Source organism: Cricetulus griseus (genome assembly GCF_003668045.3).
Source record: "Cricetulus griseus strain 17A/GY chromosome 1 unlocalized genomic scaffold, alternate assembly CriGri-PICRH-1.0 chr1_0, whole genome shotgun sequence".
NCBI classification, from domain to species: domain Eukaryota; kingdom Metazoa; phylum Chordata; class Mammalia; order Rodentia; family Cricetidae; genus Cricetulus; species Cricetulus griseus.
In genome coordinates this window covers 268,844,013-268,868,256 of record NW_023276806.1, presented here as the reverse complement: position 1 = coordinate 268,868,256, position 24,244 = coordinate 268,844,013, and positions in this window count along the sequence as shown.

Below are 24,244 nucleotides of genomic sequence, written 5' to 3'. Positions count from 1 at the left end.
GTCTAGCGATACAGCTAAATTCAGATAAAACCTAGGGTTAGATGCCCAGCATGGTGGGGGCACACCTGTAATTCCAGCCCTTGGGAAGGAGAAGTGGGGACATCAAAAATGAGATGTCACTCTCATCCACATGGAATGCTAGAGTCCAGCCTAGACTATATGAAACCTTTGTTGTCTCTCAAAGACAAGACATTCTTACTATTAAAAAAATTGTATACTTTCAAAATATGTATCTCTGATGACAGGATAGCCTTCACACAGCACCTCCTATGTACACAATACAACATTCCGAGTGTTATGGTGGAGAGAAAGTTCATCTGTATTGTTCAGCCTCAGACGTGACACAGACTTACCTGGCTGTGAGTCAAGGACACTCATGTCACCTATGATTAGAACTTCATAAAAGTAGTAAAAGTATTTTATTTTCATAAAAGCATCTGATTTATTTCATCATGCATTTGGTTTAATGTTATCTTAAAGGCATCAAATGAGACATAGTTTTATTCTCTTAGTTTGAAATTTTTAAATTATGTAAATATTAACATAATCTACAGGAACAAAAGCTCCTTGATGTTCTTAATAGTTTTCAAGATTGTCAAGAAGTCCTGAGATCATAATGTCCAAGGAAACTTGTACTTTATTTAATAAAAGTATTGACCATTTTAGAATCACAAAATAATGAAGTATTTTAAATGGAAAAACACTTCAAAACAACTAGGCGATGATAAAATGAATACAGGATTGCTAGCTCTCTTACTTCATTTTAATTTTAAAGTACACCATGGCTCTTTATTCTTAGAATAGATTTCTGTCATCTCACTGGTTAAGCTATTTGAACCAGAACCTGTGCTTTTAGTCAGTATGCATAATCGGTCTAACTTAAATTCTAGGCAGATTTGGCAGATGTCGTGATTCTACCTAGGGATCTACCTGAATGCTTGCAACTCCTTTGTTGGAACTCCAGATCATTGAAACCCTCATTGCAAAGCAACAGGGACTTGCTTTGTCAACCCTCAAGTGCTGTGGAAGCATAGGTCATGATGGCTACTGGCAATGATTGATAGAGAAAGATGCCACTATCAAGTTTAATTTTATTTGAGGATCTATCTGGAATTCTCCTACTGAGCTCTAGGGCGAGCTTCCATGTGGTCTTTGTGGAAATAGTGTTAATTAGGATAATAATGTGATCATGACTGCCATTCTATTTGTCCCTCTACTTCTAGAAAATAATGGGCATAGAAGATACTATATATTTGTACAAATATTTCTATGGGCATTCATAACAATTCTATGAAGTATATTAATTCTGTATAAAGGAGTGGAATATTTATATATTCTTTAAAAAAACACAAAGTGTGCTTCTGTAAACAACTGTACAATTTAGAGTTAAACCACACAGTGAAAACACACACACAAAAATTCTAGGCAGAAGGCACAGCTCAATTGGAAGACAATTTGCCTCATATGAAAAAAGCCCTGTCCTTGCTCTACAGAAACCAGGTGTGTTGGCCCAGGCCTGTCATGTCAGCACTTAGGATGTGCACACAGGAGGATCAAAAGCTGAAAGTCATCCTTGGCTACGTAATGTTTTTGAAACCTGCCTGGGTTATATGAAACCTAGTCTCAGATATACTGTACACAATAAGGTGTAAAATATCTGTTCTTTTATTTAAAGTGTGATCCTCAAATAAAAATCAGTGCCGTCTGGCAGGACTTCTAAGCCTGGCTTTTCTATTACTGTTTGAGACATCAAGTCACACGTGGTGACTCAGAATCAGAAGTTCTCAATTTTTGGTACTTTGATCCCATTTATAATGTAACACCGAAGGTTGAGCTACAGCATGGTGGGCAGAAAGCTAATCCACAAATGGTTAGAGGGGAGAATAGGAGGCCTTTTACAAGAATAATCAGATTTCTTCCATCTTGAGATAAACCTTTAGGGAAATGGTGGTCCCAGCAGTAAGGTTTGTAGGCTCACAGCATCCAGGTGCTATTCTAGATGCCTTACAAAGTTTGATGCCTTTAAATGGCTTGGTGATCTTGTTAAGGGCTTGTGATGAGATAAGATACTGAGGAGGTAAAGTTACTCACACAAGGTCACACACTTATTTAGCATCTGAACTTAGGCAGTCTAACTGGAGGTGAGTCCTGTGTCAAGATATTATGCTGAAAGGGGCCTCAGTGGAGCTACATTACAAAACTAATGAAGAATTTCCTTCCTGTTGGTGGGAATAAACTTAAGATCTGTATGTACATTATACAAATATCCTTGTGTTTCTGAGATGTCTGAGAAAAGACTTGGGGGGAGGTTGAAGCTCCAGGAATAGTAACAGTTAGTAGAAGCCTGGAAATGTTCCACTGGCTCTTCTGACAATATGCTCAACAGCGGTACCAAGGATGTGAACCTTGGCCCTCATTATGGATGGCTAACGTCTGTGGAACTCTTTATTTTTGACAAATGTTTCTGAATTCTACATCCAATCATTTATGTCATTTGATTATGAAAATTAAATTTTGAATGAATCATCTTTGGATAAAAACTATCTTCCAAGAAGATGCTGCTGCCATAGTTTCTGTGACTTGAAGTTCCAAGCTTTGCTTTAGGGAGATAATGGACAGATGACTTCTTTGTCTCTTTTTATAAAATTGCTCAAAGACACTGTAGTAACCCAAATCTGACTGTACACCTTTAAATACAATGCAAGTATGAAAGTTTAAAAGGAAACCTGTCAGCTAAGATAACCACAATTAGCTTTTTCCATGTTCTTTTGAACTTATGCCAACAACTGTATAGTCAAATGTGTGAAAAAAGTGAAATTAGACTAGAGACACATAGTGGAATGGCACTAGAAGTGTGGTGTGCGGGACACAGAGCATTTGCTAGCTCATTGGGGCAGGGGCAACATATCTCTCCAACCTAGGAAGAATGGGGCCAGGATGCCAAATACTCTGATTTCCTCCTCCTCCTCCTCCTCCTCCTCCTCCTCCTCCTCCTCCTCCTCCTCCTCCCCCCCTCATTCTCCTCCTCTTCCTTCTTCTCCTCCTCTTCCTCCTTTTCCTCCTCCTCCTCTTCTTCTTTTTCTTCTTCCTCCTCCTCCTTTTTCTCAGAGACAGAAAAAATAGATGGTTATCTAAAATGATCATTTACATTTTGATAATTAAGTTTTCTAAGGTATTGTCACATCATTGATTGTTTTCCAAACTGGACAAGAAATCAAATATAGCATGGCAGTATGTAGAATTCAAGAACATTTTTCAAAAAAAATAAGTTTAACAGATGTTAGTCATCCATCATGGGAGCCAAGATTCACATCCTTGGAATCACTGTAAAACTTTCCAGTAAAGGCACATTAGGGTGTGTCATGCATTTGTATCTCTGGTTAGCAAATGGCCATCCTTTGATAAACAAGGATGCCAGGGAAAGTTTGAGAAGAATAGGTTTTGTCTTATGATTTTTATTCAAGTTTTTGTTTCTGCCTACTTCCAAACACTAGGAGATGAATTTAGACACTGCTTCTATCCAAGCTCTTAGGAGATTGAGGTGAGGCAAGACATTCTAAAATCCTGAGTGATTCTGAGATATTTTTGAGATATTCCAAGATGTTTCAAGAGGTTCAAGGTCAACCTTGGCTGCTTAGTAAGTTCATGGCCAGTCTGGGTGACCAGAAAGCTCGCCTCAAAGAAAAAAGATGCTTCTTATGACAGTGTAACAGATGGCCTTATGGTTACATTGAGGGCATCACTTTCTGAGGAGCATGGATTCTTTTGTTCTTTTAGTGGAAAGGGGGAGTGATTATTTGATATCTCTGATATTTTCTCTATATATATTGCCATAGTTATTATGGCTTTCCTTGTTCATGTCTTTGCTTTCCCAAGGAAAAAATACAACCTAAATTACTACATATTTCCTTAAGGATTTCTTGTCTTACTATTTAATTATTTTCTTCACAGACCTCTGGACCCTGTCCACACTTCTGTTCTCTCTCCTATAACATGGTCTCAATGGGACAACGTGTGTTCATACAAATTTATTCAACCAGAAACACAAAGGCAGCCTCATCTGCAGTTGCTACAAATGGAATTTCTGAACAACAATGAGCACCTTGCTGTTTTGTAGCCTGTGATCATGTCCATTTTCATATGTGCCTAGCCAGTCGGTTCTCTCCGTATCCCATCAGATGTGGCTTCATTGCCTTGTACATCACCTTAAATAATTTCCTGTTTCCTTAAAACCACATGCCACAAGTTTAATGGTGACAACTGCATAATGCCTGCTACATCAGCAATGAGCAATCAGTTGAGCAACTAAGATGTGATTGAGGCAATGTAGGCCTTAAGGTCTTTTACTGAACACAGTCAATCCAGGGTTCAGATTGATTGAATGTAGCAAAAACCTGTCATACAAACTGGACAAGAAGTTTGGATTCTGTCTAGGGGCAGAATTTTTACTAAGTCATGGTTAGTGCTTCCCAGTAGCAGTTTGATATGCATACATTATTTATGTTCTCTAAGCCTTGTCTTTCTCATCTAGAACATGAGGGTGATGATATTTATCTTTAAAGTCTGCTATGTTTGAATGAGATCCAGCGAAATTCTTGAAAGAGTAATTGGTACATAATGATTCCTCCCAACCCATTGCTAGACTAAGAAGAAAATAAAATAACTCAAAGATAGGACATACTATATAAATAATTTAAAGGAAAATATGTTTCTCTTGGCTTATGCTTTCCCTTCTAGAAGGTCCTATGCTAGAAGGAATTTCTGGAGTCTAAACGGTTGCTTGTTCACGAACTCTTCTCAATTTATTTTCTCATCCTTCTGCACACATCTAATCCACAGCACAGGTGTTACTCACTATTTGGATTTTTAGAATAGTGTGAGAAGCATATTTGTCATCATCAGTTACCTTCATGGCAGAAGAATCCAAATGGAAAATGCTATCCACAGATGCAACAAACAAACATACACATCTAACTGCTGTGGAAATAATTCAGAGGAAAAGATACACTATTTGAGGCTTCAATATAACTTAATTTTATTTTTCACAAGGAAAAAAGGTCATCCCCAAAATATAGAGTGGAGGAAGTACCAGGTAAGTAACCTGGGCTGCTGATGGTACCACAGGCTAGAGGGCTCCCACAGCAAAGCATCATGGGAACAACAACAGAGTATTACCTGTGACCATCAGTCTATAATAAAGCTGTAGAAATAACAGGAAAACTAAGAGGAAACTCCCTTTTGGATGTGATCTACAGCAACTGGAGACTAATAATCTATCCTTCCTGGGTATGAAAACCTACAGTTTTAAAATGGTGGCCTCAGAGTTGGACTTTAATAGAAATTCTTGTTCAGATTCAGACACACAGTGTCATGGAAAAGAAATGAGTTGGTTGCTCACAGGGCTTTGACAAGGTTCATTGTCATCTATCCACAGAATTTAGGAACAGCACATCTGTCAGCACAAGTTACTATGACCTACTGAGTCACATAATGTAGATTAAGCCTAGGATTTATTAAGAGTGGTTTTCAAAGAGAACGTTGCAAAGCATCTTCTCTTCTAGGTACTGTAGTAGAACACTTCCAACTCAAAGCTACTTCAAAATTATTAGGTATCACAAGGACATACTGGATATTTTGAAACATTGCAGTTTTATCAAATGGAGAGGTTAGTGTCACTGGAAAGACAAACACCACACGGTCCTAACCTCATCACTGTTACCATCAGACTTATTTATTCTTGGGATACTTTTTATATATTGAGAAGAACATCATCCCTGAGAAGATAACAGGCAGGTGCTCCAAATATTTTCAGTACCCCTTGGTTGTGTACATTGCCTGGGTATCATTAAAGATGCTTTCTTAGAAGGATGGTGAAGCTGAAACTGATCCAGCAGTGAATGGCAGATGTTTGAACTGGCTCTAGCTTTTGTTATGGACATACTTTGACACTTTCTCTTTACTTAAGCAATGATCAGACTTTGACACTTTCTCTTTACTTAAGCAATAATATTTTTACATGTGCAATTTGTTGCAAGACTTGCAGAAGTGCAGAGGGGTACTGCCATGTCTGGCTTTATGTGGCTTCTGGGGCTTTAAAAATCAGGTCTTCTTGCTTGCATAGTACATCCTTGGCCCACTGAGTCATTGTCTGGGTCCTGGTATCTATTTATTATCCTAATTTTGAATAATTCAGGAGGAACATATAAACTACATGCACATGTATACATGCATCAACTAATATGTTCTCCCATACCATGCAATCAAAAACAATGAAATATAAGGCAAGAGATAGTGATGAATAGAAGAAAATGTGTATCAATTATATACATATATCAAAACAACAAAATTATGATATTAAAAACAGAGTATTGAATAGGTTTAAAAAACAGACCATCTTCCATCATCCATTTCAACTCTGTCCCCAGAGTCTGTCTTCATTCTCTTCTCCATTCTGGTGTTTCAGGAATAAAATGTATACAGTTTAGATGTAAGCCGTAGACAAGATTAAGTAAATTCTATGCAAGCAAGAGCGCAGCTTAGCCCTCAAATACTTTCTCTTCTCATGGAAAGGCAAGGTTTACTGAACATGTAGCCATTACCAAATATCCTATGTGGCAATCACATGCAGGACTCTGGGTTGGGTACATGGAAAGCTGTGTTCCTTTGCCAACCTTCATGTAGGAGGAGTCTGTTCTTTTTATCTATGCCCATCATGACAATTTTCAGCCTATCTCTGTTTCATGTTTGTACTTAGGTTATTTTTGGTTGTTGTTTTGTTTTTCTGGAAAGTGTTGTTTAGGATATACAGAATCACTTGAAAGTTGGTTATTGGGTTAAGAACCTAATAGATCGAAAGAGCACTGAAGGGGTGTTCAGCTGACCCTGCCTCTTCACACTTCTGGATTGTAAAGACCTAGCATCTTTCTAAGCCCCTCCCTACTACTTCCTGTGTGCCTTCCCTTTCCATTTCAGTCCTCCAAAGCCTCTATGGTTAAACTGGTCAGGCAAACATTGACTCCACCCTCTGATTCAAGGTTAACTTTATCATCAGTCTCAGAGTATCAGTGGTAATAAATATCTCCCAATAGCCATGTAAAGTCTTGTCCCACTTTCAGACTCACAGTTGACGCCATAGCTCTAACTCTGGCCACTTCCCATCTGGCCACTTTCTGTGCCCCTCCTCATCCCTGCAGACTCTCCTTATTGGATATCTGCTAATTGCAATGTTCATATCTCATGAAAGAGAAGGGGATTTTGCTCCCATTTTCTTGACTGCAATGTTTATTAAGTATTTCTACTTCCTCTTTTGTGAACTATTGATTAGTGAGTATGGAAAACTTCACACAGAATCTAACAATGAACTTTTTATAGACAGACTGTCTCCATTCATCATGGTAGGTAAGATGACATCCATCTTATTTTATTTCTTTTAGCTTGAGTTGCTATCTTTCATTACAGAAAATTATCTCAGGAAGCAAATGAATGACCATCTCTGCCATTATATCCTCTATTTCTGTTAAACAATACAATAACTTGCTGGTGAAAGTAGAGTGCCATTTAATAACTTTAATCTGCTCCCTCTATCCTTGGCTTCTGCCTACTCTTGCTACTGTTATTATTTTGATTTGGACAGTGTAGACTAAAATGGTTTCATCCTCCCCTGTCACCAAAACTCAAGACAGTGGTGTACTACTGGTGTACAATTCTTCTTATCTTCCACCTTCTCATTCCATGGGTCACTGACTGGGTGAAATAATTTTCAGGTACATCTTGAGTCATCACCGTGTCTTATGATAACTGAGTAAGTAGCCTCCCAACTTCAGCACTTTCTCTTCCACAATCTACCATCTTTGCCACAGCCCCCCCCCAATCATTTAAAAACGCACTTTTTTTGAAAACTATTGAGTGGTTTCCCAATAATATTAGATTATATGGCACATTCTTAGCTATGACATAAGGCTCATACATTTAAAATGGTAATGATAGTAGCCAGGTTATGCAGGGACCAGTGATAGAGGGAGCAGCTTAGAGTTAGTAAATGACACTCTATTTCCACCTGCAATTTATTGCATTGTTTAATAGAAATAAAGGAAAGAATGGAGAATGGTCTGTTTCCTGCTTATTCTCTAGCTTTCTGTCTCACATCTTTCCTGCAAACCACTGCCCATCTGTTTTTCTGAACCTGAAACCTATTTCTCAACACAACCGAAGGATACTTCCCTCTTGGGATGCTCTCTCATTTCACCCTCTGCCCAGACCTCCGATGATTCATTCTTCACATGAAATATTGTTTAGATTTGTCCTTTCTCAGTTTCACCATTGTAAGCAACAATTGTCATGCCTTTTGCTTGCCATCACAATCGAGGCATCTCTTTTTGACAAATAATCATTTGTCTTAGTACTTAGCTAATATTTGTCTCCTTCACTACCTGCATTAGAGCTTGAACAGAATCGCTCACTGGGAGAGCGTCATCTTGGCTGAGGCACAGGGAAGCATGAAAATGTTGTATTTTAAATAATGAATTGAATGATGGTTGCTTGACTACATATATGTGTACTTTTTGTGGGCACATAAATGTATTTATAAGATAAACTAACATTTTAATTTATCATTATAAGCTTATAGTACTATTAATATTACATATGCATAATACTTTCAAATAATTAAAGATATGCACGTTTCATGCTTCCAGAGCAAGTGGCATATTGCCTTTCAAAGGCTTTAATGCATATATTCCCATCAACAATACACACTGGCATCTTCCTATGAAGACAAGCAAAAGATAGCTTACCACTGGTATCTAAATTTGCTTCCTTGATTGTTATTGGAACTGAAGCAACAGCTTTAATCTCTTTGGGATTTATTTCACTACATGGTAGAAAGATTAAATTCATTTTTCCTCCTGTTATCCCAGCACCATTTGTTGAATAATCTCTCCCTTCCTCTTTGATTTGTTCTATCATTAATCTTTATCACATTCTGTGATATCAATGACTTTGATAATATAATAAATTCCTGTATACAGTAGGGTTTGCTTCAAATACATCTATTTTCATCTATTCGTTTTTTCTCTTTATTATTGCACCAGTGCCAAGCTGGTTATATTAATAGAACTTTTAAAAAAGTCATCCTCATTAATCTTTCTCAAATGCAAAAAGGAGCATGGTGCTTCAAATGATGTCTAAAAAAAAATGGTTCAGTTAGCTACAAAAAAAATAGCCACTGAGACTTTGATTTGCAACCCATTTTATGTTGGTTTGTGATGGAAATCACACCATGAGATGGAGATTTGCACTCAGTACATTTGTTTGGTTCATTTAGGAATGTGCATGGCAACAACACCTGTGAGGAACTGAGGGACATTAAAGTGGTTTAACTAGAATGAGGTGGCAGTAGAGGTGTCCATTCATCCCAGATACCATAGAGCTGGCACTTCTCCTCAACACTGACCATCACTGGTACAAAGGGGATATACCAGAAAACCAGACATTTAATGGATACAGACTGCCTCAAAACAGGGAAGGGTCTAAGGACAAGGTTGAGGCAGTTTTTAGAGAAAGGCTCAGCCATAAGCTATTAGTGGCCAACACTCTCACCTTCCAACAGTGAGCACTGTGCTAGGACCATGGTATCTGGGACATGGTCTTAAGAATTGTTCCCACAAATATGATTGATATTTTCTCTTTCTCCATTACTTTATGTCATAGGCAACTTTCTCAAGCTAAAAAATTTGGGGGGGGGAAAGAGTCACAAACAAATGAGTAATGTCCTCCCAGTGACTGTATTCGGAAAGTACTACCACCCAGCTCCCAAATAAATCACTCACAGAGTCTTATTATTACTTATCAATGCCTGGTCTTAGCTTGGCTTGTTGCTAGCCAGCTTTTCTTAATGGAAATTAACCCCTCTATCTTTTCCCTTTGGACTTTTCTCTTTCTTACTTCTCTTTATCTTAGTTTCCTTCTTACTCCATGGCTGTCTGTGTGGCTGGCTGTGCATCTGTGTGGTTGTGTGGCTATGTGGCTGGATGGCTAGATGGCTGGCCCATGATATCCTCCGATCCTTATTCTCTTGCTGCTCCTCTTCTTCCTTATTTCTCCTTCTGTTTATACTCTCTGCCTGGCAGTCCCATCTATCCTTGCCCCTGCTTCACTAGTGGTTGGACGTTCAACTCTTTATTAGACCATCAGATGTTTTAGACAAAGAATCACAGCTTCCCAGAGTTAAACAAAAGCATTATAAACAAAAGTCACACACTTTAATATTCTACCACGATTCACTTACTTTTGTGGAAGCCTGTCATCTTCCCTGAGATCAACGGAAAATTTGAGACAAGACTTCTGCAACCCCACTCTTCCTCCTGTTCATTGTCCGTGCAGAAGACCGGCCACCATAGCTCTGTGTTTGGTGGACATAGCTCTGTGGTAGAGCCTGCCTAGCATGCATGAAGTCCTGGGTCACAATCACAAAAGATCAAGAACTCTTTGTCTTCTATTATTAAATAGATTTATTTTTACTTATCTGTACTTGTGTGTGTGTGTGTGTGTGTGAGAGAGAGAGAGAGAGAGAGAGAGAGACAGAGACAGAGACAGAGACAGAGAGACAGAGAGAGGAGAGAGAGAGAGAGAGAGAGAGAGAGAGAGAGAGAGAGAGAGAGAGAGAGAGAGAGTGCAAGTGCTTGTGAAGGCCTAAAGAGGAAGTTCGAACTCTGGAGCTGAAATTGTAGACAGGCGTGAGCCACTGGATGTAGGTGCTGGGAACTAAATTGGGGTCTTCTTCAGGAGCAGCAATCACTCTTAACAGTTGAGACATCCCTCAGTCTCCTCTTGGCATCTTTTCTACTGCTGACCAGCACTAATATTTACAGGCCCCACTGTCTTCTGCTTGTTTCCTTCTCTCAAGGAACTCACAGTTTTCTTCCACCCCAAACCTGAACCCTCACCCAGCTCTCTTCTAGATGTCTTCTGCTGTGGAATAATCCTTCTGTAAACTGTGTGAATATATGTCTCTATGATTGGTTTAATAAACATACTGACTGGCCAATAGCTGCACAGGATAAAGTTAGGTGGGAAAGCCAGACTAGGAGAATGCTGGGAGATGTCTGGAGTCACCAGCCAGATGCAGAGGGCAGGAGAGGAACGTGCCGTGTTAATAAACGTGCTGCCATATAGCAGAGTTTAAATAAAGAATCAGGGTTAATTGAAAATGTAAGAGTTAGCTAATGACAAGCCTGGGTTGTTGGCTGAGCATTTACAATTAATAATAAGGCTCTGAGTAGTTATTTGGGAAGTGGCTGCTGGGACAGAAAAACCCTGCCTATAGTCTTCAAACATTCTCTGACATAGCCTGCTTTCAGTGTGTGGTCAGGACCTGCCAAGTCTACCTGTGGGGTGACTTACAAACTGTCTACCTTCCATTTTTATGCTACAAGAAGCGAGCCTATCAGTATTGTTTCTAAGCAGCTACTCTCCCACTGCCCTCCTTACCAGTCCTCAATATTATTTTTCACAGAGATGAATGCTGTAGACTGGTGTCTACTGTCTGTGTGTCTCTTCCTTCACAAATCCTATCAGTAATACCACGAATGACACAACATCACAGCCACATAAGCTCATCCTGATGAGCCCTGCTTATAGAGGAATAAAATCCAAGTGCTGATGATCATCTAAAGATCTACATATGTGGCTTCACCCAAAGTCTTGGTCTTTGATTCAGATTTACCACTTCCATGTGCTCCCATGTTTCTCATTTCACTGCTTCTCCTGAGCCCCTTGGCACTGCTATAAACTCTGCCCAAGTCTCCCTTGAAGGCAGAATATTCATGTTCAAAATCCAGCTCAGACTTCACTACAATGAAGTCTTCCTGGTTTCCCACAGGAAAAAAAAAACTGTACTTCTATGTCCAAGAGTGCTTTGTTGATACTGGTCTTGGTGCATGTATCCTGCTCTTACATGTTTGTTTATCTTTGTGCTTCCCTGAGTTAACTGAGTTTTGGAAGGGAGATTCTGTTTATTAGACCTGTCCTTGTGCCAGTCACAAAGGCAGACCTAGCACAGTTCCTTACTTCAAACAGTGTGTGCCTGTAATTCTGATGCTAAGAGGATGTGGTGAGACTGTCTTGTCCACTCAGCATTCTTTGGAATGCATCTAGAGTCGTACTGTCCAGTATTGTAATCATTGGCAATATGAAGCTACTCGTTTTTTACAAGGATTTATTTATTTGCTGTGTGTGTGTGTGTGTGTGTGTGTGTGTGTGTGTGTGTGTGTGTGTGTGTTATTCTTGTAACACTACATAGTGTAGAGGTCAGGGTATGATATTCTAGTTTCTTTTCTATGATAAACACCATGACCACAAGCAACTTGGGGAGGAAAGGATTTATTTCAGCTTGCTGTTCTAGGTCATTGTTCATTAGCAGTGAGTAGAGATGGGGCAGGGACTCCAAGAAGTACTTTGGAAGCAGGAATTGTTTTTTGTTTGTTTTTGTTTTTGTTTTTGTTTTTTTGAGACAGGATCTCATTGTGTAGCTCTGGTTGGTCTGGAACAAGCCTGGCCTAGAACTCACATAGGTCCACCTGCCTCTGTTCCCCAAATGCTGAGATTAAAGGTGTGCACTACCATGCCTAGCTCTGGAGATTAAGAATTGAAGTAGAGACTCTGGAGGGACACTGATTACTGACTTGCTTCCCCTGCCTTTCTTATATAGCTCAGGGCTAACTATCTTAGGAAAATCCTGCCCCTAGCGGCCTAGAGCCCCCTCCACTAATCAGAAATCAAGAAAATGCTTCACAGACATGCCCACAAGCCAATGTGATAAAAACAAAACAAAACAACAACAAAAACCAAGACTTCTTCACAGCCATGTCTATGTTTGTGCCAAGTTGATAAAAACTATGCCAGATGACTTGCTGGTGTCTTGTTATTCCTACCACCATGTGTGTTCTGGATATTGAGCTCAGGTCGCCAGATATGGTGGCAAATTCCTTTACTTGCTGATCCATCTCACCAGCCCCATGACTATTTTAATTTAAATGAACTAAAATAAAAGGTACTGAAAAAATTTAGTTCTACAATGCCACTATTTATATGCTTTGTACACATTGCAAATGTGTAAGAGAGAGCAGATATGGACATCTGCACCCTTCCAGAAAGTTCTTGAATAGCACTGCTCTGCAGTATATAGTACTTTTAGCTTCATGTAACAAAATCATATGGGTCCCTTAAAGGAGCTAACTATAGGGTCAATTTCTGGGCATTTATAATTTACTAAGAAGATGAACCAAAAGTCAATGAAGGCAGAATTGGTGGGGAAAAAACAAGAATAAAAGTAACCTCATAAGCTGTTGGTGTGTTTCTACTCAGACAACTGGGACTTGGTAACAGAAATGCCCTAGCACATTTGAGGAGGCTTATTCCCCAACACCAGCAAATCCCATTTGCTATTGGCTGTGGCTTGGGGGAGGGGCTTAACTGCATGATTCTACACATTAGCATAGCATGTTGAGGAAGAGAGGAGAAATATAAGATGGAAAATTGTCAAGAGTGTTATTGGGGTATCTTATGGTGGCCAAGGGAAGGATTCCTGGGTCAACAGATTCTTTGGGCATGGGATTGGTCTGGCTTGTTGCCTTATGTGGACATTTCTGAAGAAGGGAAAAATAGTGTTTGTTAACTCAGTGGCCTTAAGATGAAGGTGCCCTGAATTGCTGCCTCTGCAATAATCCTGACTTTCCTATTTCATCCTCTCAAGTTGTCTCTAAGATGCCTAACATCACCAGGTCTGCCATAAACACCCCACAGGCAAGGAGGAGGTGAACCTTGGTCTTTGATCTCTGATAAAAATGGGAAGTTATAAAAAAACAAAAACCTACCCAGTAGACTTCCTTTTGTGTCTCAGTGACCAAGACTTTATCAAACATTCAGTGGGTGGTAGAATTGCCTGAGATTGGCTTAAATTAATTAACACTCACTTATTTATACACTATTTTATACCCCTGAATAGGACAGGCTTCTTTTATAATATGTGATATGTGTGGACTGGGCAAGCCAGTCTGTGCAGGCAGTGGCATAAGAGTTTCAGAAAGATGTTAACAAATTAAGAGTGTGGAGAAAAAGAGCCAGGATTTTTAGGGCCTTGGCACTACACCTTATTTTGAGTAGATTATAGTACCAGACACAACCCAATATGCACTGAATTATTCAATCCTTGAATTTGCTGCTATGACATTTAGAATAGAAAATTTAGAGTTATTATGCTAGCAATCATTAAGCATTTGAAACATGCCATTGGACAGCAAATTAAAATTAATTTAAAGATTCACTGGGGATATGAAGAGGACCAATGTCACAACTATATTTTTTTATACATTGGACAAAGATTCTCTATAACAACTAGAACTGTTAATAAATAATATGTTAAAATGGTAACATCCTGTGAATGTGAAATTAAGCAAAAGCTGAGTTATTATTAACAATTTATAGTTTAATAGTGCTTTATATTTTAGAGTATTATTTCATTGATCTAGTCTTAAAACTGCATAGCTACAGGATGTAGATATTATTAACATTTTCCCTGGATAAAGTAAGTTAAAATTAATGGTCATTCAAGATCATGAAGATAATAAATGGCCAAAATGTGACCCACATTCACGGTTTCTGACCTATAGATGCTGGTAATCCCTAAGTCTTTATAACTGTTTGGTTATTTTAAAAAATATTATGTAATTGAAAATAATATAATACACCTGGACTCAATTGTGATTGTATTACTCTAGTTCTTGTTATTAGCAATATTGTTGCAGGAATAACCAGCATTAGCTTCTCTGCTCCCTTGATAGCTTCTAAACTGCATCTGTCCCTCCTCCCCTTCCTCCCCCTCCTTTTCATCCTTTATCTCCTCCTCTTCATCCTCCATCTCCTCCTTTTCTTCTCCTTAATAAGGGTTTGTTATTTTACTCAAGGTCCCAGAGCGCAAGCGGCTATTCCAGTTGCTGGGATTGCACACACACACTTCCTCATTGACCAAAACTACATAGTGTTGTGGACACTATATTCTATGATAGACTGACACTGCCTATATTCTCCTTTAGTGTGGGTTATTTTATTTGGGATTAGTCACCACACAAATTTTTAACATCCTCGGTTCTCTGTGGTGTCCAGTTTTTGAGCAAATGAAAGCTTAATCCTCTAAGCAGATCTAGTTTTTCCCTTCAGTCAGTTTGAATTTCCTTTTCTTTGTCATGGTCTGTTCTGGTTTATTTCATTATTTGTTAGAACCCACTAACCTATCCCCATATGAGTCCTTTGTATTAGACATTGAAGATGGAAATTGCTGCCATGGATTTCTTCCCCTTGGTGCTTTACCTCCCTCTAGGGGGTGGGGGTGAGAGTGTAGTATGTCACTATTTTCCACATAGCAAGCCCACAATGACTTTCTCTTCAGAAAGTTACAAAACTTATTTGAGATGTGGGTTGCCTTGATCTAGTATGGATAGGCTTCATGGCTCTGTCTTTTACCTTCATACAAAGACGTGACTTCACTGGCCCCAAAGCTGGAATGTTTAACATTCCCAGAGCTTTCAGCTTCCCAGGATTTGAAGCAGCTCATTATATTCAGGTACCACAAAAACTTACTCTGCATATCAAATATGTTTGGTACAAGGTTTTTCTTTCAGTTCTCCAAATGAGCTGGTTTTGAATTGGGGGAGTGCTTGAAATACTATATTAATGACCAAAATGCATGCTACTTGGGGTGACTCCAGAAATGCCAAAGAATTTTCAACTTTGAAAGTATAAAAAGCATGTTGGAAGGCAAAGATTATGTAAGCTATTGTGATAGCTATGGTAATTTTCGTTTCTGACATGTTAATTTCCTTCTAATTGGTCCTTTATTTCACAGAATTATACAATAACAGCAGGATTTCACTGGTACTGGGTGTCTAGTACTTACAAGACATTATTCTGAGTCTCATATATATATTCCATTTATGTATATTTTATATATATTCTATATATGTAGTGTATATATTCTAAGCATTGTATATATACATACATTCATGTGTATATATTAACGCAAAAGTAACTGGGTTAAGAGATTGCCATGTTATCAACTTAAGGCTTCAGTCACAGAGAGGTTAATAAATTATTTAGTCACACAGCCATCAAGCATTGGAATCAGTTTTGCCACTCAGGCTCATGTCCAGTCATTCTGTCTTACAAATAAAAAATACTGTATTATTGGTCCTATTCTTATTATTAAATGTCTTTGGAATTCTTAGAGTGCTAGCACTGAATACAAACTATTTCTCATGTGTGTATTTATTCATTTCAAATATCTTGTATTTTAAATTTCTTGTTAGCTCATTTTAAGTATTTTAAATATATAAGCTTATGGACATTAAGTATTTGCAGATTGTAAAAGGAAGTTGGTTGGGTAGATATTCCTGAGTGAGCCTTCTACTCAGGCTCTAGTCTTTGAAGTTGGAGAGTGTGGTTTAGGGACGTTCTGAATGACTGATAGAATCTGTCTGTGAAGGAATTCCAAACCAGGCTGTGAGGGCAAGTAAGAGCAAGTACACTGGTCAGAAGACTCCGAGGGGCAAGGGCAGTTAAAGATGTGGGCAAGAGAGACAATGCTTTTAGCTCAGAAGCACAACAATTTAAATAAAGCAAATGTTCTTATAGCAGAAAAAGGCTTGAAGACAAAATCGAGTCTGAACCAGGGGTGGTGGTGCAGACTTGCAATCCTAGATTTCTGGAAATGGATTCAGAAAAACTAGGAGCTTGGGAATATCCTGGGAGTAGAGAAAGTCCCTGTCTTAATATGGCACAGTTGTCTAAGGCCCAGGGATGCCAATCAGGAGTAGAGCACGTGACTCTATTACACATGACTCTGGGTTTAATCGCCAGCACTGAGAAAAGAAGGGCTCTTTTATAGCCAGCAAGAAAGAATCAACATAAAGGATCAGAAATTTAAGGGTTGATTTTTGTAAGTCAGAGAAAAAATATACTAGATGCACTTAGGAAATAAAAATTGGATTCATTACTACAGAGCCTCAAGGAAAAAAAAAGAAGGGAAATAAGTCAAGGAGATAGATTGATAGAGAAAAAAAAACCACCAAAAGAAAACAGGAAAACATTTCTGAGTGGGCCATATTTACAGAAAAATCCTATGATTTTTAAATTATTAGCAGCTACAGACACATAAACTATGAGAGCAAAGCAGAGTTGAGTGGCCGTCTCAGCTGGCTGCAGACGTGGAGGCAGCCATGATTCTTTATTATGACGATTGGCCAGCCAGATAAATCACAATTCGATAAGTTACAGGCATGCAAGACGGAGTGGGAACATGCACGCTACTCAGCCATCTGCAGCGGACTCTGACTCTGGCTTTATCAGTGGACACATGTGGACACATCTAGATGATGAACCTCTTTATCAGCCAGCAAATATAAGTGACTTATGTGGATAATATTTCAAGGCATAATAACACAGCTATATCTAGTGTTCTTCTAAGATCTGGGTTATTAAATATTAAATATCAATGCTGTAAATTATAGTAGCAGCTTTATACGACTAAATTAAATTCAAACAAAACCTAATTTCCTTAATCATTGGCTGTAATCCTCCAGGAACATATGCTATTAACTCAGCTACAAATGGCACAGAAACTGTATGACTTCAGTTACATTATTCACTGTCAAGTTCTAATCCAGGCCAAACTTCTCTGTAAATCTCCTGTAGGGATTTATTATGTCTATAATCACAATGGCTTTTTACAAAGAAAGTCATCTTTTCATTCCCTGATTTCCTTCTCTCCAATTTCTGTTGCCCTTCTCATTTTCTCATTTAATTGTCAATATTTAATTTATTTTATTTTGAATTGTGTGCGTCCGTGTGTGTGTGTGTGTGTGTGTGTGTGTGTGTGTGTTGTGTGTGTGTTGTGTGTGTGTGTGGGTGTGTGTGTGTTTGTGTGTGTTTGTGGGTGTGTCGGGGGGTATGAGTGTGTACATATATGAGTATAGGTACCCGTAGAGGCCAGAAGAGGGTGGTGGGTGCTCTGCAGCTTGAATTAGAGGTGGTGGTGAACTGTTTTAGCGCTGGGAACCAAGCTCAAGTCTCCTGCTAGAATAGAATGTGCTCTTAACAGCTAAGCCATCTGGCCAGCCCCTCATTTTTTATTTTTACAAAAGCAAACTGCCTGTTGGATTGGACTCTTATTTTGACTCAAATGTATCACTGGAGTTATTGCAACCTGGGACGCTGTACAGAAAACTAATGAAACTTCACTGGAAGTATTTATAAATCTAATTAATGCTTTATGGCCTTTTACATCAGTGTAAGCCCAAAATAGTAACAAATTGATCAGTATAATTTGGCTCATATTTTTCCATTGCTAAATGTCTATTATGGGTTTGTTAAATGATGAAGTGTATTGTGGCTTTTGTAATTAAGAACAAATGGCTTAAGTGAATTAATTTTTACCCATCTACAAATGTTAACTGTTCTTTGAATAGTTCATTATAAGCATTATAGGCATAAACTAATAATATCTAATCAAGAATCTAAAACTGTCAGAAAGTAGGTGTTTGAAAGGGAGGGGTGTATTCCTTCCTATTACAGGGGTGAATTATGGCAGCAAGCATGTAAGAATCCTGGAAAATGTGTGACTCAAACATTTTTGCCTATGAAAAAATATATGAGAAAAACAACTTGAGGAACAGGTTTGTTTTTACTTTTGATCTCGGGAGCTTTAAGCCATGGCCCCCTGGCCCTACTGTCTCTGGATCTGTTCTAGAAAGTCCCTGAACTCATGAGGTCTGAGAAGCGAAGACAGAGAGAATGGAGGACAGGTTAGAGTTGAGACATATTTATCATTCAAAAGCATGACCCTAGTATTGTACTCCCTCCAAGTAGGCCCTACCTCCTAGTTTCTATCAAGATGTAAAGATTAACCCATTGATAGTCAGTGTCCTCATGTGTTGGTGACTTCCTTAAACTCATCCCCTCCTGGGGATCAAACCTTAAGCACATGAACCTTTATGAAGGCATTTTCATATCCACATAATAAGAAAGTGGATGTCTACTCAGTGTGGGCTGCTCTTCACAGTCATATTAAAGAAAAGAGTGGGGCATCCAGGTACCAGTCTGAAGAAGGTCTTTATAGGAAATGGTATTTACTTAACACATATACTGAAGGCTTGGTCTCCCGGGGAGATGTCCACTTTCCTAAGGAGGGAGAAAGGACAACTACCCTTCTCTGTATGTGGAACACTGTTCAATGTTGTTTTCTTCACCCTTGTATTTTCTTATTGATTCCATTCTTCACATATAAATTGCAGTCAGGGCTGCGGCATGGAGCAGCTGGCACATCCAAAAGATTTGATTGAAATTTTGAAATAGGCCCAGTTTATATACATGTCACAGGGTCTAAGGTCATAGGGTCAAAGGGACTAAAGAATCCTGGTTAGTAACACCTCATCTGTTGGCAAGTCTTCTCTCTGCTTCTCAACAGCTGCCTCATATCAACTACTCTGGCCTCCCCACCTTGACACACTGACCAGGCCAGACCCCCACCGTGAGCACAAATAAATACTTGCTCCACTCAGTGGTTTCCTGGGATGCTTTCCTCACAAGAGAAAAGCCCACTTACAGGAGCAGTGATTCCAGAGTCTAGTCAGTGGCAGAAGTGGGGGTGGCAAAGGGAATAATTCTTGCACGTGTCCCTTGTGTCCCTTTTCTAGACTTGCTCTTTCACACTTTCTTATCTCAGTTGACAGTGCCATGCCAGGCCACTCCTTATTGAGACCTAACAGAGAATGGCAGAAATAGACTTCTGTTCAAACATCGTGTGTGGGAGGGTGAGGGTGTTGTAGTGGTGGTGGGAATTATTGTACAATTACTGAAGCTTTCTTCGAGTAAACATTACTTCCTGTCTTGCACTGGGCACTATTACACTCTTAGCTACTTACATGGACAAAACGAAACAGGAAGCCTCTTACCTTTTCTTTCTCTTTTCATCTCATACAATTACCAAACCCTGAAGGTTCTCTCCAGTTTGGCTACAGCAGCCCTCACTCAAACCACCTTTATCCCTCCACTCCAACATCAGCCCTTGGTTCGCGTGATGTATCTCAAGGCCTGGAGAGATGGTATCAAGGGCTTTCTCTAGTTTGGTTACTGAAACTTGCACCCGTACCACCTTTATCCCTGTTTTGGTCCATATTAGGGGAAGTCCTCATGTCATCCCTCTCTTTGGCTCCTGCCTCTGTCTGATGTTCTTGCCCATCTCCGTCAAATGCTTTTAAATACAGGGGAGGCAAGGAATTTACACAATACACATAACTGTCAATAAAACGATTCATCACTTCATTATTTCATATCATATCCATCTCCTGGGACTAGATTACTGTAATAACTGTTCATAGTTCTAAGCCCCATCTATCTGTCTTTGAACAACCCAAACCAACAGCTCTCATGGAGTTTTACAGTCTTCAGAGATGAGATAAATAAACAAGTAAATACAAATTATGCCAGATATTAGAATTTGTGTTTAGAAGAAAAGGCAACCGGTGCAAGTGGTCAGAGAGTAGAAGAACTGTTATCTGTGGTCTAGAGTACTTGAAGCTAAAGACATGCTTGAGGAGAGTTCTGGGTGAAGCCACAGGGAGTCATGGCCCAGGAGCTCTAAGCAAAGGAGGACAGTGCTAAGCTCTATGACAGGATGGTACTTGAATATTTGAGGAAGCACTAAAGACATCATGCCATTCGGGGTGAGGATGAAGGAAGCTGAATTGGAGAAACTAGGTCCAAGACACGTGTCCTTGCAGCTGATGACAGAGGTTCCAGCCGAGTGTGATGGTGAGCCTGGGGAGTGTTTGGCAGCATAGTAAGAGCAGAGTTACCCCAGAGCCATCACTGTGGTTATTGTATAGCTAACTGACAAGAAGCTGAAGACTTGCTGGAGTAAGAAACAGCCCCCCACCCAATCTCTGCTAGGAGCCTGTCAATGGTCTAGCCTTGCCATGGTTTGGATTGGTCACAGTGGGTTATTGTAAATTATTAGGATTAGGTTGTATTTGAAAGTAAAACGTCCTAATGGAATGAATGGATGCTGAGACAATACTCAAAAACAATTTTAGAAAACTCTAAGTGTACTCTAAATGCCATTTCACTTATATCTGCACCATGCATGAGTTATCTGTCACAGTTCATAAGTAATGACCCACTATTTATCACATTCGTGTCCTAGTAATCCTGAAAAAGTAACTTTTTATGTATCTTTTCTCATTGACTCACCAAGAATGACACGTGTGTGTGTGTATACAGGTATATGAAAAGTACATGTATATTAGAATTGCATGTATGTGCTTTAATCAAGCCTGTTCTCTATTCCTTCTCCTCTAATTCCCCACCACCATTCTCTCATAATTTCGTGTGTGTGTGTGTGTGTGTGTGTGTGTGTGTGTGTGTGTAGTCTTCTCAGTCCTTCCAGCTGTGTATGGGAGTTGGACTATCTACTGAAGCATGGCTAGCTTCTCAGAAGCTACACCTCTGAAGAAAACTGACTCTCCCTCTCCCAGTAGCCATTTATTGTCAATAGTTCCTCAGCTAGGGGTCCTGAGTGCCTCCCTTGTACACACTGGGCTTCTGTCTGGCTGATCTTGTGAAGGTTTTGTCTGCTGCCATAGCTAATGTGGGTTCATATATTTAATGAAGGTCACAATAGATATTCTCTCTCTCTCTCTCTCTCTCTCTCTCTCTCTCTCTCTCTCTCTCTCTCTCTCTCTCTCCTCTCTCTTCATCCTACCTTTGCTCTCCAAGTGCTGGGATGTGCATGTGAATCATCTTTCCTGTCTTTTAGGAATAATCATTCTTACATGTTGTGGTAGAAAATAAAAAGGGACAATCCATAAAATAAAGGATTTGACAAACATTTAACAAGATTGCATATTCATTTATATTTGGCAAACACTTAACAAAAATCACATTTATACTATAATCAGTAACCTTACTTCCAGAAATTCACCCCAGTGATTCTCTTGTAAAAAAAAAGAAGAAAACATATATTCACAAGGCAATTCATCATAATACTGCCCTTGTAATACCAAACTATTAAGTGCAGCTCAATGCCCATGAAGAGGGTGTACTTGAATAAATTATGGCACACCCATAACAGTATAAGATGCAGCTTTAATAAAAGAATGACTGTATTTATGCAGTTCTTTCTTGGCTAAATAGAATAGTGACATCTTTATTTCTCTTCAAGTACTTTGAAGTAATCCTCATGATGTCTTAATGAATGATAAAAGTACAATGTGTTACACTGACAATAATTTGGTTTTGTGTGTGCATTCAGAGGGAGAGACTTGGAAATTCAGTCATATATATTTATAGATTAATTTACATATATATTTACATATGTGTGTCTACTTCATCCAGTGTTCCAAGTTAATAGAAGCACAATGTTTTTGTTTTTTGACTGGTTATTATCATCAGATGAGCTAGTCTATCTTCAAGTATTCCATCTGGCTTTGAGCTCTTATTTCTCCTAGGCTTCTGTCCTCTGTGGACCTGGGTGAGCTTTCCTGAATAAAGACTTCCTCCTTAGCCCTCTGTTCTTTCTCCTTATATTCTATTTCCAGAATTCAGTTACGGCTGTAGATTGTGACCTGAGGGCACAACCAATAATTCATGGAGACAGCATATAATGAGAATTGTGGACTCAAAGAGGTCTCTATTTTGCTATAAAAGGGGGAATTAAAAATTAAATAAGCCTACTTTTTCTCTTTCTTGATTAAAAACGAAGCAAAGTAAACAAAATATTTAAACAAAAGTGGGGAAAATGTGGTTCTTCAAACTGGCCACAAAGATATAAAATACATTTGTAACTCTAGCCTTGGTACACTCTGAAACCACATACAGTCCTTGAGCTCATCTTGTTTAAGCTCACAGTAACTGAAGTCGTCTTTGAGGGCTCTGGATAAAGTCACCCTAAGGGATATTTTTTTCAGTCCATGAGAGCTGAATTTGGTCCAACACACAGCTGAATCATATCTACTTGAGACTCATTCATCTTGCCATGGAAACCATTCACTGAAGACTAGGGGCTGGCAATCAGCAGACAATAGGCTCTGGAAAGTTCCTGGACTGAGATTCCTGCATGGCCATAATTGGAAGTACCTAGACTCCAGATTATAGATGGTCATATCAGAAGTTCCCATCCTGTCAGTTTTTAGGCTCTGGAAATGCTGAGCCTGTGGGGTCTTGATCACTTCTGGATAAGCCTAAGATGTAGGTGCTCAGATGGGTATCTCTGCCAGCAGGGTGACTGCAGATCCCCGGATAATGTTTCTGGAAGAGTCTAGACCACAAGTTCAGGGCTCTACCTCAAGCATCTCATATAGACTGGTTTCTCTATTAACCTCATTCCCCAGTGAGGTAATTCTTGCTATAAGCAGAATTCAATTTTTATGAGGTTTATGGATCCCAGAGGATCCTGGGATGCCTGGCCAGGTCTAGGTTTAGAATGTGCTGAGTGGGATATTTAAAGAAGAAAGAACAACTCATCTCTCTGAAGGCAAAAAAGTTTCAATTGCTCTATAAATGATGTGTTTGGAGCGTGATGTGAGGTAAGTCAAGGGGTTGAATTGTAGGAGAATAAACTGCCATCTGCCTTCTCTAGGATGCATCCAAGTCTCAACCTTGAACTTATAATAAGCCCAGCTACGTTTTAGAAGATTGGTCATGCCAAGACTTTCATAAATTATAATCAAGTTTTAGCAGATTCCATTTGACATATTTTCATCTGTGACTAAGTGTTCAGCTCTTAGTCGTTTTAGAAAGTGGTAAACTTTGTCTTAAGTGCACTGTCTCAAATTTGTGTTGGTCTGACTCATAAATGTTATTTTGAAGGTTCTGGATGTAGCTCAGTGCTTTCTTGAAGCCCAAGACCTAGCAAAGAAAATCAAAAGAAAAACATGATTTTTTAGAGCATCTTTAGTCTATTGTTTGAAATGCCACTCAGCTGCTAATCCACTCCCTGCTCACCAGCCATTCATTTCAGCTTCCTGACTTTGGAAATTCATTCCTGATGCTAGAAGGGAACCAGCTTGGCAGGAATTAGTAATGTACTGGGGGCTAGAGACAGTAGGCTGTTAAGAACACTTACTGCTCTTGCAGAGAACTGGCCATTCCTTCCCAGCACCCAGTTTGGTCAGTTCACAACTTCACATAACTACAACTC